The sequence below is a fragment of the Dromiciops gliroides genome, chromosome 4 (genome assembly GCF_019393635.1).
Source record: "Dromiciops gliroides isolate mDroGli1 chromosome 4, mDroGli1.pri, whole genome shotgun sequence".
Lineage (NCBI taxonomy): Eukaryota > Metazoa > Chordata > Mammalia > Microbiotheria > Microbiotheriidae > Dromiciops > Dromiciops gliroides.
This window is the reverse complement of record NC_057864.1, coordinates 159,769,464-159,782,124: the sequence shown is the minus strand read 5'-3', so window position 1 is coordinate 159,782,124 and position 12,661 is coordinate 159,769,464. Positions and strand designations below refer to the sequence as shown.

The following is a 12,661-nucleotide window of genomic DNA, read 5'->3' as shown; positions in this document are numbered from 1 at the left end:
CCAAGAGGCAAACAAACAGTCAGCATTCCGCCGTCCCCCCAGCCCTTCGCCCAGCCGCAGCCACGCGGCCCCGTGCCCCAACGAGGTAAGGAAATTTCAAGGGTAAATTGGCAGAGGCGGCACGAATCCGACCTGATGCATCTTTGTACTGCTGAATCGCTTCTTTGTTCTCACGAAAGGCCACCTTCCCAAAGCAAGGGCGTGCTCCCTGGCACTTCCTGAGCAGCTGAAAAATGGTGACGGAGACCAAGCTCCGGTTGGGGGGTGGGGTGGAGAAAGGGGTGATACTCAGCAATATTCCATCTGTTTCCTTTCTATCCTCTCCCCTCCCCCACCATCACTCTTAGGGGGCCCTAGGATAAACGATAATTGCGGAACACAGATAGAAGATCTTGAGAAGACTCGATTCCCCGGCGGGGGTGGGGGGGGAGTGGAAAGGAGGAACGGGAAATCTTGCCATTGGAGAGGTGAAGAGCGATTCTCTCTCAAGAGCTGGGTTTTTCTTCCATAGAATAGACTGCCAGGGATGAATATTTTCTCAACTAACAGAGCTCCTCCAGTCTTGACTTACTCCCAGGGTTCTTAACTTGGAGTTTATGCTTAGAATTCAGGGGCTCCCTCATCTTGGATGGGACACACATCTCTTCTTTTAAAAATTTATTTTTAACATTCATTTAAAATTTTTTTAAATTCCAAATTCTCTTTCTCCTTCTAGCCCTTCCCCCACCTATTAAGAAGGCAAGCAATATGATATCCATTATACATGTGAAGGCATGCAAAATATATTTCCATTTTAGCCATGTTGCAAAAAAAAAAAAGCAAGTGGAAAAATAACATGCTTCAATCTACACTAAGATTTCATTAGTTCTCTCTAGGCTTGTCTCTCTTAGGATCAATAGATTTAGAATAGGAATGAATTTACAGCTAATCCAACCCTTGTCATTTGACAGATGAGAGACTGATATCCAAGGAATTAAGTGATTGGTGGAAGATCATACAGTAGTAAGTGGCTGACCTGGATTTTAACCAGAATTTTCTGACTTCAAATTCTGTGCTCTTTCTGGTTTCACAGACTTCGTCTCATTGCTTCCTCCTATATTACCACGTACCTTTATGTTGTGTATTTGTGCACATATTCTATCTCTCCTTCCTTGTAATAAGCTACCCTTCCTGTAAAAGATTGTGGGATTATTGGCACATTTTGTTTTTAAATAACCTTTATTTCCAAATATATTCCTCATTTCCCCCTATTCAGGAAGCCCTCTCTCTTTCTCTCTCTCTCTCTCTCTCTCTCTCTCTCTCTGTGCTGGGCAATGAGGGTTAAGTGACTTGCCCAGGGTCACACAAATAGTAAGTGTCAAGTGTCTGAGGTCATATTTGAACTCAGGTCCTCCTGAATCCAGGGCAGGTGCTTTATCCACTGCACCATCTAGCTGCCCCAAAGATTTAAAAAAGAGAGAAAAGTCCACAAAAGTTAGTGAACACCGCTAGAATGTACAAAGTATGGAGAAGTATTTAGATAGCAATTTGTTAGAAAAATATCTGGAGTTGGGGTTTTTAGTCCTTAATTCTTTGTTTGTTTTGAGTTAATTAGGGTTAAGTGACTTGCCCAGGGTCACACAGCTAGTAAGTGTCTGAGACCAGATATGAACTCAGGTCCTCCTGACTCTAGGGCTGGTGCTCTATGCACTTAGCTGCCCCTTATCCTTCATTCTTGAAGAGAAGCAATGAAATCACAGGGTGATGTCTTGACTTTCTAGTGAATTGGACATAAGTGAGACAGAATTTCACAGAGTGGTCAGCCTCACTCTCTCTTGTGGGGATTTGGGCAGACTGCAAGCTCAAAATGAATTAGTAGTATGACGTGGTGGCTAAAAAAACTAATTCAACCTCTGGCTCCATTAAAAGATCTATATTGATGAGGAATAAAGAAATGAAGTCCCATCAGACTCCATCCAGATGAGGCCATATCATCTTTCAGTTGTAAGCATTAGTTTGGCATAGACATTGGCAATATGAAGAATATCCAGAGGAGTGCAACCAGAATGGGGAGAGAGCTAACATTTTACAGATGCAGAAACCGAGGCAAACAGAGATTAGATGGCTAGTAAGTATCTGAGGTTGAATTTGAACTCAGGTCTTCCTGACTCCAGATCTGATGCTTTCTATACTGAATCAGCCTAGCTCCCTCATATCCAAAAGGGATGCAACTGCAGCAGTTCCCTATACCTCTCTTCTTATTGACTATTTTTTGTTGTTGAGTTTTTAACAGGTTTATAAGCAGTCTAGTATGAATATTTTCAAATTTACCCAAAATTGAAAAGTTATCTTTCTTTAATCAGCTTACTTCTCACTTGTATCTATCTGGTCAGCACCTCATCTCTATTCCTGATCTCTCACTTGTGCTATTTTCTGTTTATAATCATCATGTGAACAATGGTAACTGCCAGTACTCAGTTCCCCACTAATACATTCCTGTAAGCAATGGAGTCCTGGCCAACATGGATCCCAGGAGTAGCCCCTCTTCTTCCTTTTTCATCTTTCAGCCTCATGGCTTTTCCATGGAAGTCCTTTTCAAGGCCATCAGAAACGAGCAGAACCTGAGGATATCCTGTGCCCATGCACATTAGCTGATTTTCCTTCTCTGTTTTATTGATGATGCTGCCAAAAGAGGGGTTACATTTCTCCTCATTGCCAAAATATTTTGCAATCCCTTGTAAAATCACTTAAGGTACACTTAACATCTGAAAATATGTTGCAAGCATCATGATATTGACATTCAATATAGCAGGTAATTTTTCACAGGCAATAATTTCACAGGAATTAATTCTCAAATACTATTTATATTAAATTCTTGTTAACCTTATATATAACACAATGCCAAGCATCACTGGAAAACCTGCTTTAATGACTAAAGGTCTAAAATACATAATAAATTCACAATCAAGACAATACATGCATATCTATAGTATACAAGCAGATAATAATAATCAGCAAAAATATGCAAAGTTAGATGTAACAATGTCAGAACTTGAGAAATAATTCATTTGGACCCCTACTCCATTCCAAACAGTATCTGTAAGAAAATAATGGGTTTTGGGACACCCAGAGTCCCTTGCTAAAGGGGATAATATTAAGATTGATTGAAAAAAAAAGAAAAAAAAAAGATTGATTGGATTGATTTTGCTGATTAACTCACTTAAAGTTAACTTAATTAAAAAACCACACCTACCTGAAAGCCTGACCCTCACAGGGTGTGTTTTCTGAACTCTGACCTCAGCACGTTCTGCTCATGGACCACCCTCAAGTCCAGTAAACCAATAGATTTGAATGATGCTAGCCAATTAGCTTTGAGCAGTGTAGAAGGGGCTACCAATAAAATAAAATAAAATAAACTACAATGGAAAAAAAAGCATATTTACATCAATGACTGAGCTAGAACAAAGGAATACACTCCCTTACGCCAACTTGGTTTCTAAGTGGTAGTAGGCTCAACTTATCTCTACATAGCACTGGTTTCACCACATTCATATATAAAGGTAGCATCTCTATCAGTTGAGTCCTCATTTTAGCATTCACTGGTATGGGTCTAGGAGCTTGTTCCCAAAGATTAGTCCTTGCTCCTCGAAGTACTGATACTATACTGACTGCTGAAAGGGCCTAAAATTCTAGCTGTGATGTCTAAAATCTAATGAGTGGTCACCTTAAATTAGAAGCTTTAGCAAGAGTTTAGACTTTTAAGTATTTATTAAAGTGCATCAGAAGTTAGTGAAGAGAGAGAGAGGTAAAAAGCAAATGGCATCTAACTATCTAAGAGAGCCCAGCATCTGTCCTCCCGCCAAGCCGAGGCCTCGAAATGAATGGCCTCACTCCTCCCAGAAGCCTCCTGTGAAACAGGAAACAGGGCCAACCACACACACAGCTCCAAGCTAATTGGTTGGTAGCACTGATGGACAGGACCCATGGGCATCAAATATCACTTCCTGATGCCGATCTGACCTTCTAAACCCCAGAAAAGGTTACTTCCGGACACTAACTCACATGTGGATGCCAAGTCACATGCTTTCTCCTCATGGCAGGGCTTCCCTGCAATATCTTTCTCAACATGTTGGTAGCGCTCTAATTCTCGCACTGCAAACTCAGTCAAGTAGATGTCAAGGAGCCTTCTGGATCTTTCAAATATATACGGTTGGAGTTCTATTCCCTTCACCAGACACCAAGAGTAAAGTAATAATGAAATCCCCCAAAAGCAAATGAGGCAAAGAGATAGCAGCTAAATCCAAAAGGTCTTTTGGAATCTCTCTGCAGCCAATCACAGGCCTCCTACTTCAACATATGGTTATCCAATCAGAACCAATTATCAAATATCCAGTTATGCTTCAGCCTTTCCCAGGCATTCCTCTTACACCAGTGGTTATCATTTAGCAGTTGATAATGGCTTAAGGGAGGCAGCTAGGTGGTGCAGTGGGTAGAATGCTGGGCTTCATCTTCCTGAGTTCATATTCAGCCTCAGACACTTACTAACTGTGTGATCCTGGGCAAGTCACTTAACTCTTTCTGCCTCTGTTACTTCATCTTTAAGATGAGCTGGAGAAAGAAACGGCAAACCACTCTAGCGTCTTTGCCAAGAAAACCCCAAAATGAGATCATGAAGAGTCAGCCAAGACTGAAAAATGACTGAAACAACAAATGGTCTGAGGAGTTAGTGATAAAAATTTCTTTAGTGGCATCTCAAGCAATAAATAATTGCCCAATTATATTATAAATTACATTTTTCCTCTGTGCCAACAAGCACGTGCATATTTGAAGCATTATAGGTTTGTTTTTTGCAATAATTCAAAGCCATCATGATCACACCAAAGCAATTTTGGTGTTCATACAATGTTTGTATCAAACTCTGACTGCTTCTGACTAAGCACAACCTGTTTTTGAGGTTTCTCAACCTTTCATCAAACTGTTTCCAAACTCCCCCAAGGAATCACCATTCCATCTCAAATTGATTCCCAATGATATTCAGATCCATGTGCATATACTCATTTGTACACTGTACACTGCAGCCCAGTATTCCCCTCTGTTACCCTGTAATCAGCTGTGTAATCAAGCAATCAAGATGTAATGAATGTTTGTATTTTTGCAGCACAAATATCAGATTGAGTGAAAACCATGATTTCTGGGTACTATATCACAAGCTGTCGAAACCACCGCAGACCATCACAAACATCATGCAGAAACAAACCTTTTATTTCCTTTCTTTGCATTTTGTTTTTGTGTTTGTTTTTTGGGTTTTTTTGGTGAGGCAATTGGGGTTAAGTGACTTGCCCAAGGTCACACAGCTAGTAAGTGTTAAGTGTCTGAGGCCAGATTTAAACTCAGGTACTCCTGACTCCAGGACCAGTGCTCTATCCACTGTGCCATCTAGCTGCCCCCTTTCTTTGCAGTTTTTTTTTCTTTTTTTAAAAAAATATGGAACGCTTCACAAATTTGCGTGTCATCCTTGCAGAGGGGCCATGCTAATCTTCTCTGTATTGTTCCAATTTTAGTATATGTGCTGCCGAAGCGAGCACTCTGCAGTTTTAAGGATATTTCCCCCAATTATGTTTCTAGTCTTCTATTTGGGTGTGGTAAAACCAGTGGTTTCCCAACACAGCTTTCCTAACACTCCTCACAACATGATTGGCCCCAGCTTCCCTGATGCAGCTTCCTGATCTGGAGCATAAAAAGTCCCCACCTCATGTAGTTTGTGGCCTCTCAGACTTTGTGGTCACTATACCCTAAAAACCGACTGACCAGACAAGTTTCCAAATGGAGATGAGGGAGGCCAGGTCGAGGGAAATCAAATGTTACTGTATCCTTGTGGCTTATCCTTGCTGTGTTAGGGCAAAGTAAACCTCATCCTTTGTTAAATGTTCAGTGAGTAGCTGCAAGGGCCACTGGGTGGCGCTGTGGATAGAGCACTGGCTCTGAATTTGGGAGGACCTGAGTTCAAATGTCATCTGACACCAGCTGTGTGACCCTGGGCAAGTCATTTAACCTTAGTTGCTTGGAGTTAACTGCAGTCATCCTGATATCGATCTTGCCACTGGACCCAGATGCCTCTGGAAGAGAAAATGAGGTTGGTGACCTTGCATAGCCCTCCCTCACTTAAATCCAATTCACTGCAAGTCACGACATCACCCCTGATGTCATGGTCCTCTTCGAAAATGAAGGACAAACAACAACAGCAACAAGAGTGACTTGCTAATGCCTTATTTCTTCCCAACCTTGAACCAGAACTATGAGAATGCTGGCTTTGGGCTTGGCCTGCAACATAGGCTGATTTTCCTTCAATCAATAGAGTTTCTGTGAGCATGTCAGTGAAGTGTCTTTCCTTACAAAGGTTAGTTTATAAATAAACATTGTTAAAAATGAAGCAAAAAGGGGCAGCTAGGTGGTGCAGTGGATAGAGCACCAGCCCTGGGTTCAGGAGGACCTGAGTTCAAATGTGGCCTCAGACACTTAACAATTACTAGCTGTGTGACCCTAGGCAAGTCACTTAATCCCAATTGCCTCACCAAAATAAATAAATAAATAAATGAAGCAACACATGCAGTTTAATTTTAAGTACATTTATCATTCAATGCAGTGCTTGTCATTAGCCAGTAGAAAAATATTTTATAAAATAGTTATTCTTTTTTGTTGATTGGTTTGGTAGCTAAAAATAAACAATGAATTTTCATCTCCCACCAAGAGAACATATAAAATTCTATCATTTCTTCTTCTTATTTGTGTATTTTCACTTTATTCTTGTTTTAAGTTAAAAAACAGGAGTAAACTAGATGTGAAACCAGATTTAAGACTAAATAAAGATTTGCAATATTTGGCAACACAAATAAAAAAGTTGGACTGAAATTAAGCTATACAATTATTAGATTATGTTAAACATCTTCCACATTATAAACTATTTTCATTAAACTTATTTATACTCAACAAAATCTACAACATAAAGTAACTGAATAGGAAGTCTTGCTAATAATAGTAAGCATGAGGTCTTGCTGGATTACTGCTTCTAATTTTTATAGAAAACCCATATTAAAACATTCAGAATTGTTTTATAATTAGACTTTTATAAATTCATATTCAGTTTTCATCATTATATCAGAACAAAAATTATATCTTATTATTATGACTATATGAATTTTATTTTGGAGCTTTTAGGGGCAAAAGTTACCATTGTAGCTACTGTAAGCATTTAATGAATAAATCTAAAAGAATATTATGAATAGTATGTTAAATTATCCTAGAAGTTCACAAAAACATTTTTCCAAAGATTTTTTTCTAAAATATATAAAATTAGGGGCAGCTAGGTGGCACAGTAGATAAAGCATCCCTGGATTCAGGAGGACCTGAGTTCAAATCTGACCCCAGACACTTGACACTTACTAGCTGTGTGACCCTGGGCAAGTCACTTAACCTTCATTGGACCCCCGCCAAAAGTTAAAATATATAAAATTATAAAGGATACCAATTATATTAAAATACAATTGACAGGAAAATTAATTTTAATATTGCTAATATAAAATATAACAGTCCCTTCTCTGTTAAAAGTCCATGCTGACAGTAAGAGAAACCCTTCCTGCTAGAGAATTCTAGGGATATCATTATATTCTTGCTCTTAAGCCACTTTATTCTCAATTGGGTTGGACTGGGATCCATCCTGGGAATCTAAGCTCTGTTCACCCTGTAAAGAAAAACTAACTTGGGCTAGGCAGGGCTGCTGAGAGTTGCCCCTTTATTAAGGTTTAGACAAGTTGGATCATGAAGAGTAAAAACAACCAAGATTAAGTGGGTTTTCTTGCTCAGATTGTCAAAGGCAGTTAGAACCTCATGATCAAGTCTCAACTCTTCATGATTCCACCCCCCCCCCCATTTCTCCCCCTCCCTCTGCCTATCAAAACCTTTGGGTAAGTTTTCTTGGTGGACACCCATATATTCAGATACATGATGGTATCCCAATCTTAGGACCCTCTTTATTTTTCAGGGCAATGAGGGTTAAGTGATTTGCCCAGGGTCACACAGCTAGTAAGTGTCAAGTGTCTGAGGCCAGATTTGAACTCAGGTCCTCCTGAATCCAGGGCTGGTGCCTTATCCACTGCGCCACCTAGCTGCCCCCAAAATATTTATTTCTTACTATTTTCAGTTTCATTAATAAGGAGGTTTAAAAACTGTTATGGAAATTTTTTGTTTTTAAAGGGTTTTGGCACATGCCCAGATCATTTAAGATGGTGGAAGCCATGTAGGAACTTCCAAGGACCTGCTCATAGGAGAAGACATCATCTATTTTCCTAACATGTGAGTAAGACCTGCTCATTTCCATTACCTTTGGCTTCCTCTTTAAATCTACCTGTCAGACACACAGTAGCAGTTTCTGGTGGCATCCAGGGGTGAAGGTTTTCACTCAATGAATGACATCATGTACTAATTGGGTAGTGGCCTAAGGGCACCTTATAATATAGCCCATAATGTCTCATTTCATCCTCACAAACACTCTGGAAAGTAGGTGCTATTTTTATTCCCATTTTAGAGATTATTTAAACAGAGGCAGGCTGAAGTTAAATGACTTGCCCAGAGTCACACAGCTAGTAAATGTCTGAGATTGGATTGTAATTCAGGTCTTCTTGACTCCAGGTTCAGCATTGTGTTCAACGAGTCACCTAGGGGCAACTTTTTCTCTTGTTGTTTTGTTTGTTTGTTTGTTTTTGTTTTTTACATGGGTTAAGTGATTTGCCCAGGGTCACACAGCTAGTAAGTGTCAAGTGTCTGAGGCTAGATTTGAACTCAGGTCCTCCTGAATCCAGGGCTGGTGCTTTATCCACTGCAGCCCCAACTTTCCCCTTCTCTTAATCCCTGTGGCCTCAAAAAAAGGGCTTGGGGTTTTGGTCTATTTTGTTTGTCCTTTAGGGAGTGTAGTCTCAGACCCAGGAATTTAAACCATGGTGACTTTGGAAATAGGATTTCAGACTGAATGTTGGTGTTAACCAATCAGGTAAGTCTTGAGAAGCCAGCGCAGCAAGTTGGGATGGGGTAGGGTGGGGTGAGGAGGTAGGGGTTTGCACTTGAAATGTGTTGCGACTAATGCTGTATAGGAATTGAGCTAAACTGTGAACCTAATCTCTCTTACTTCCTTAGAGACCTAGGGGGCATAAGGGGAGTTATGCCCTCAAGGTGTTAGAAAGAATATTTGTATGTTTTTGCTATACTTTTTTTTTAAACATGGAACTATTTATTCATGAGCAGCTAGATGCTGTGGATAGAGCACCGGCCCTGGATTCAGGAGGACCTGAGTTCAAATTGGCCTCAGACACTTAACACTTACTAGCTGTGTGACCCTGGGCAAGTCACTTAACCCCAATTGCCTCACCAAAAAAAGAAGAAGAAGAAGACTTGAGTTCAAATTTTGTTTTAGACACTTAATAGCTGTGTGACCCTGGGCAAGTCACTTAACTTTGTTGACAAAATCAAACTGACATGTGATAAAAATCCATGGGAGTTTAAGTTTCAATTCTAGCTAAGAAGTCTGTGACAATTTCCTTCAGCTTTGCATTTGACTGTTCTAAGATTTTTCCATCAGTCCTGATATTACTCAAGAGGTCCTGGTATTGGCTAATAACATGAGCTAAGCCAAGCTTAGTAATTTTGCTGGGCTCCAGTTTGTCCAGATACTCTTGTATACTACAGCCTGGTCTTCAGCTGCCATGGGGTAATTCTGTCATTTCAGCAACTCATTCATATGCACACCACAGCTCAGCAATTGTTGAGAAGCAACAGAACCAAACTCAGCAAAAGCTGCTACCTCATCATACCGAACCACCTCCAAATTCATGGTACCCGCCACTTTCTTTATGGTCCTTTGTGCTTTTATGACAGCTGGTTTGATAGAGGACACACACAGACCAACATTAATGGCAGGGCAGAGACCTTGGCAGAACAATTATTAATTTTTTTTTTAATTTTAAATTTTTTGGTGTGAGGCATTTGGGGTTAAATGACTTGCCCAGGGTCACACAGCTAGTAAGTTTTAAGTGTCTGAGGGCAGATTTGAACTTAGGTCCTCCTGAATCCAGGGCCGGTGCTCTATCCACTGTGCCACCTAGCTGCCCCAGAACAATTCTTTTCCAAGAAGACCTGTCCCTTGATGGAGAGGACATTTGTTGGAATGTATGCAGACATATTAACAGCTTCTGTTTCAGTGACTGGAAGGGAGGTCCAATCAAAGATATGATTGGAAGGGAGGTCCAAAGGTATGATTCATTTTGACTGCTCTCTCCAGAAGATAGGAGTGCAGGTAGAACAACCTCACCAGGAAAAGCTACATGACAAGGGGGATGACAGAATAGCAAAGACATCTGATGTTAGGCAACAGCCTGTTTTGATAAATCATCACAGGTAGAGCATGTTTGCCCTTATCTTGGAAATATTTTCCCCTGGAGGGAGCAGTTAGAATAAGGAGCCATGTACTGAAGTGGGGAGGCATCAGAAGCCACAATGGCGTATTTAATGGCATCTGCATCTGTAACTTTACCAGCTGAGCAACAGTGGATTCCTTCTGACCAATAGTACATAAATACTCAGTAGCTTCTCTTCATCACTTCCATTATTAAAGCATAGAATCCTGATTAATAATTGTATCAATAGCAATTGACATTTTGCCAATCTGTCACCAATAATCAGCTCATGCTGACCATGGCCAATCAGTACCAATTTATCCACAGCCTTAATGACAGTCTGCATGGGCTCATTTCACAGGGATTCTGGGAAGGATTCTAGGGGCTTACCCATTCCATTGATGGTTTAATCAAGGGTATCTACTACACGGCTCAACAACTCCTCACCAACAGAACATCCATAATGACTCCTGTTCTCTTCACAATATCTCCTTCCTTAATCAGTGTGTGATTACCAAATATGTCAACACCAACATTGTCATATTCCAAGGTCAGGCACATACTTTTTTTTTTTTTTTTTTTGCAGGGCAATGAGGGTTAAGTGACTTGCCTAGGGTCACACAGCTAGTAAGTGTCAAGTGTCTGAGGCCGGATTTGAACTCAGATTCTCCTGAATCCAAGGCTGGCGCTTTATCCACTGCACCACCTAGCTGCCCTGAAGGCACATACTCTTTAGACCTGAAGAACATTCCACCATTTCTTCTGCCTGATGAGCAATAGCATGCCAATAGTCAGGACTTGCTCAATCTCTTTAAAGTCAACAGAGTATCCTTACCAGTTTTGTTTGTTTGTGGGACAACGAGGGTTAAGTGACTTGCCCAGGGTCACACAGCTAGTAAGTGTCAAGTGTCTGAGACTGGATTTGAACTCAGGTCCTCCTGAATCCAGGGCCCATGCTTTATCCACTGTGACACCCAGCTGCCCCCTTCAACAGAGTATCAACTCTCAGAATACATTCTTTCAGAATAGAGGACACCTCAGTAATGTCAGAGGTGACACATAATGACAGTATCCTTTCAGCTTCTTGTTAGGGATCCTGTCTTTGTTAAACTCTTGACATAAATATTCTTTTATAAAAGCTAATCTGACTGTGAGGTGCTAAAGGACACTAAAACTGGGGAAACATTATCAGTAGGTGTTTGAGCCAATGGCAGAGACAAGAGACCCTTCCAGCTCCCTTAAATTTTGTTTTTGTTTTGAACCCCCTTACAGTACTGAGAACTCAGGGTAGGGGACAAATTGAACATACCTGGTTTTCAGGCAGTAGGGACCAGAGTAGTCACTGTTACATACTGTCTTCCTTCCTTTCTTTCTTTTTTTTTTTTGCAGGGCAATGAAAGTTAAGTGACTTGCCCAGGGTCACACAGCTAGTAAGTGTCAACTGTCCACGGCTGGATTTGAACTTAGATCCTCCTGAATTCGGGGCCCGTGCTTTCTCCACTGAACCATCTAGCTGCCCCTTTCTTTTCTTTCTTTCTTTTTTTAACACTGTTACATATTGTCAAAAAATTTCCCCACTATTCCTCTCCCAGAAAGCCATCCTCTATGACAATAATATATTTTTAAAGGAACAAGAATGAGAAAGTTGAAAAAAATTAGCAAACCCAATCAATTCATCAAAAATATGTGATGTTCACACCCATGTCTTTTTTTTTTTTTTTTGAGGATTTTTTTTTTTTTTTAAGTGAGGCAATTGGAGTTAAGTGACTTGCCCAGGGTCACACAGCTAGTAAGTGTTAAGTGTCTAAGGCCAGATTTGAACTCAGGTACTCCTGACTCCAGGGCCGGTGCTCTATCCACTGCGCCATCTAGCTGCCCCACACCCATGTCTTTAAAGAAGTTTGGAGGAGATGTCTTCTCATTCATCTTTCTCAGGTACATGCTTGTTCTGTGTAATTTTTTAATGTTCACTTTCAGTTACTTTCTGGTAGCTATTTCCTTCAATTTACATTGTTGTCATAATCATGTATGTTATCCTCTTAGTTCTGTTCACTTCATTCTGTATTAGTTCGAATAAGTAAAGGAGGGATTTATTGCTTATACATGCCTAATCCATCTAAGACAAGGTGGTACATGCAACTCATATGAGGAAGCTGGAGAGGTTAAGTAATTTGCCCAAGGGTTAGTAGTTACCCAGCCAGAAAACACAAAGGTGACAATGTTAGGATTGACAGAGCTCC

At 40.5% G+C, this 12,661-nt stretch overlaps 1 non-coding gene and 1 pseudogene across 1 annotated transcript; both read right to left on the bottom strand.

Annotated features, from left to right (window-relative positions):
- Positions 1-5,457: 5,457 nt before the first annotated feature.
- On the bottom strand, positions 5,458-5,564 carry LOC122726877. The gene has a single exon (XR_006352870.1). It is a non-coding gene; the product is annotated as a U6 spliceosomal RNA (small nuclear RNA).
- A 3,963-nt stretch (positions 5,565-9,527) lies between these two features.
- LOC122754754 lies at positions 9,528-10,982 on the bottom strand (annotated as a pseudogene).
- Positions 10,983-12,661: the final 1,679 nt, after the last annotated feature.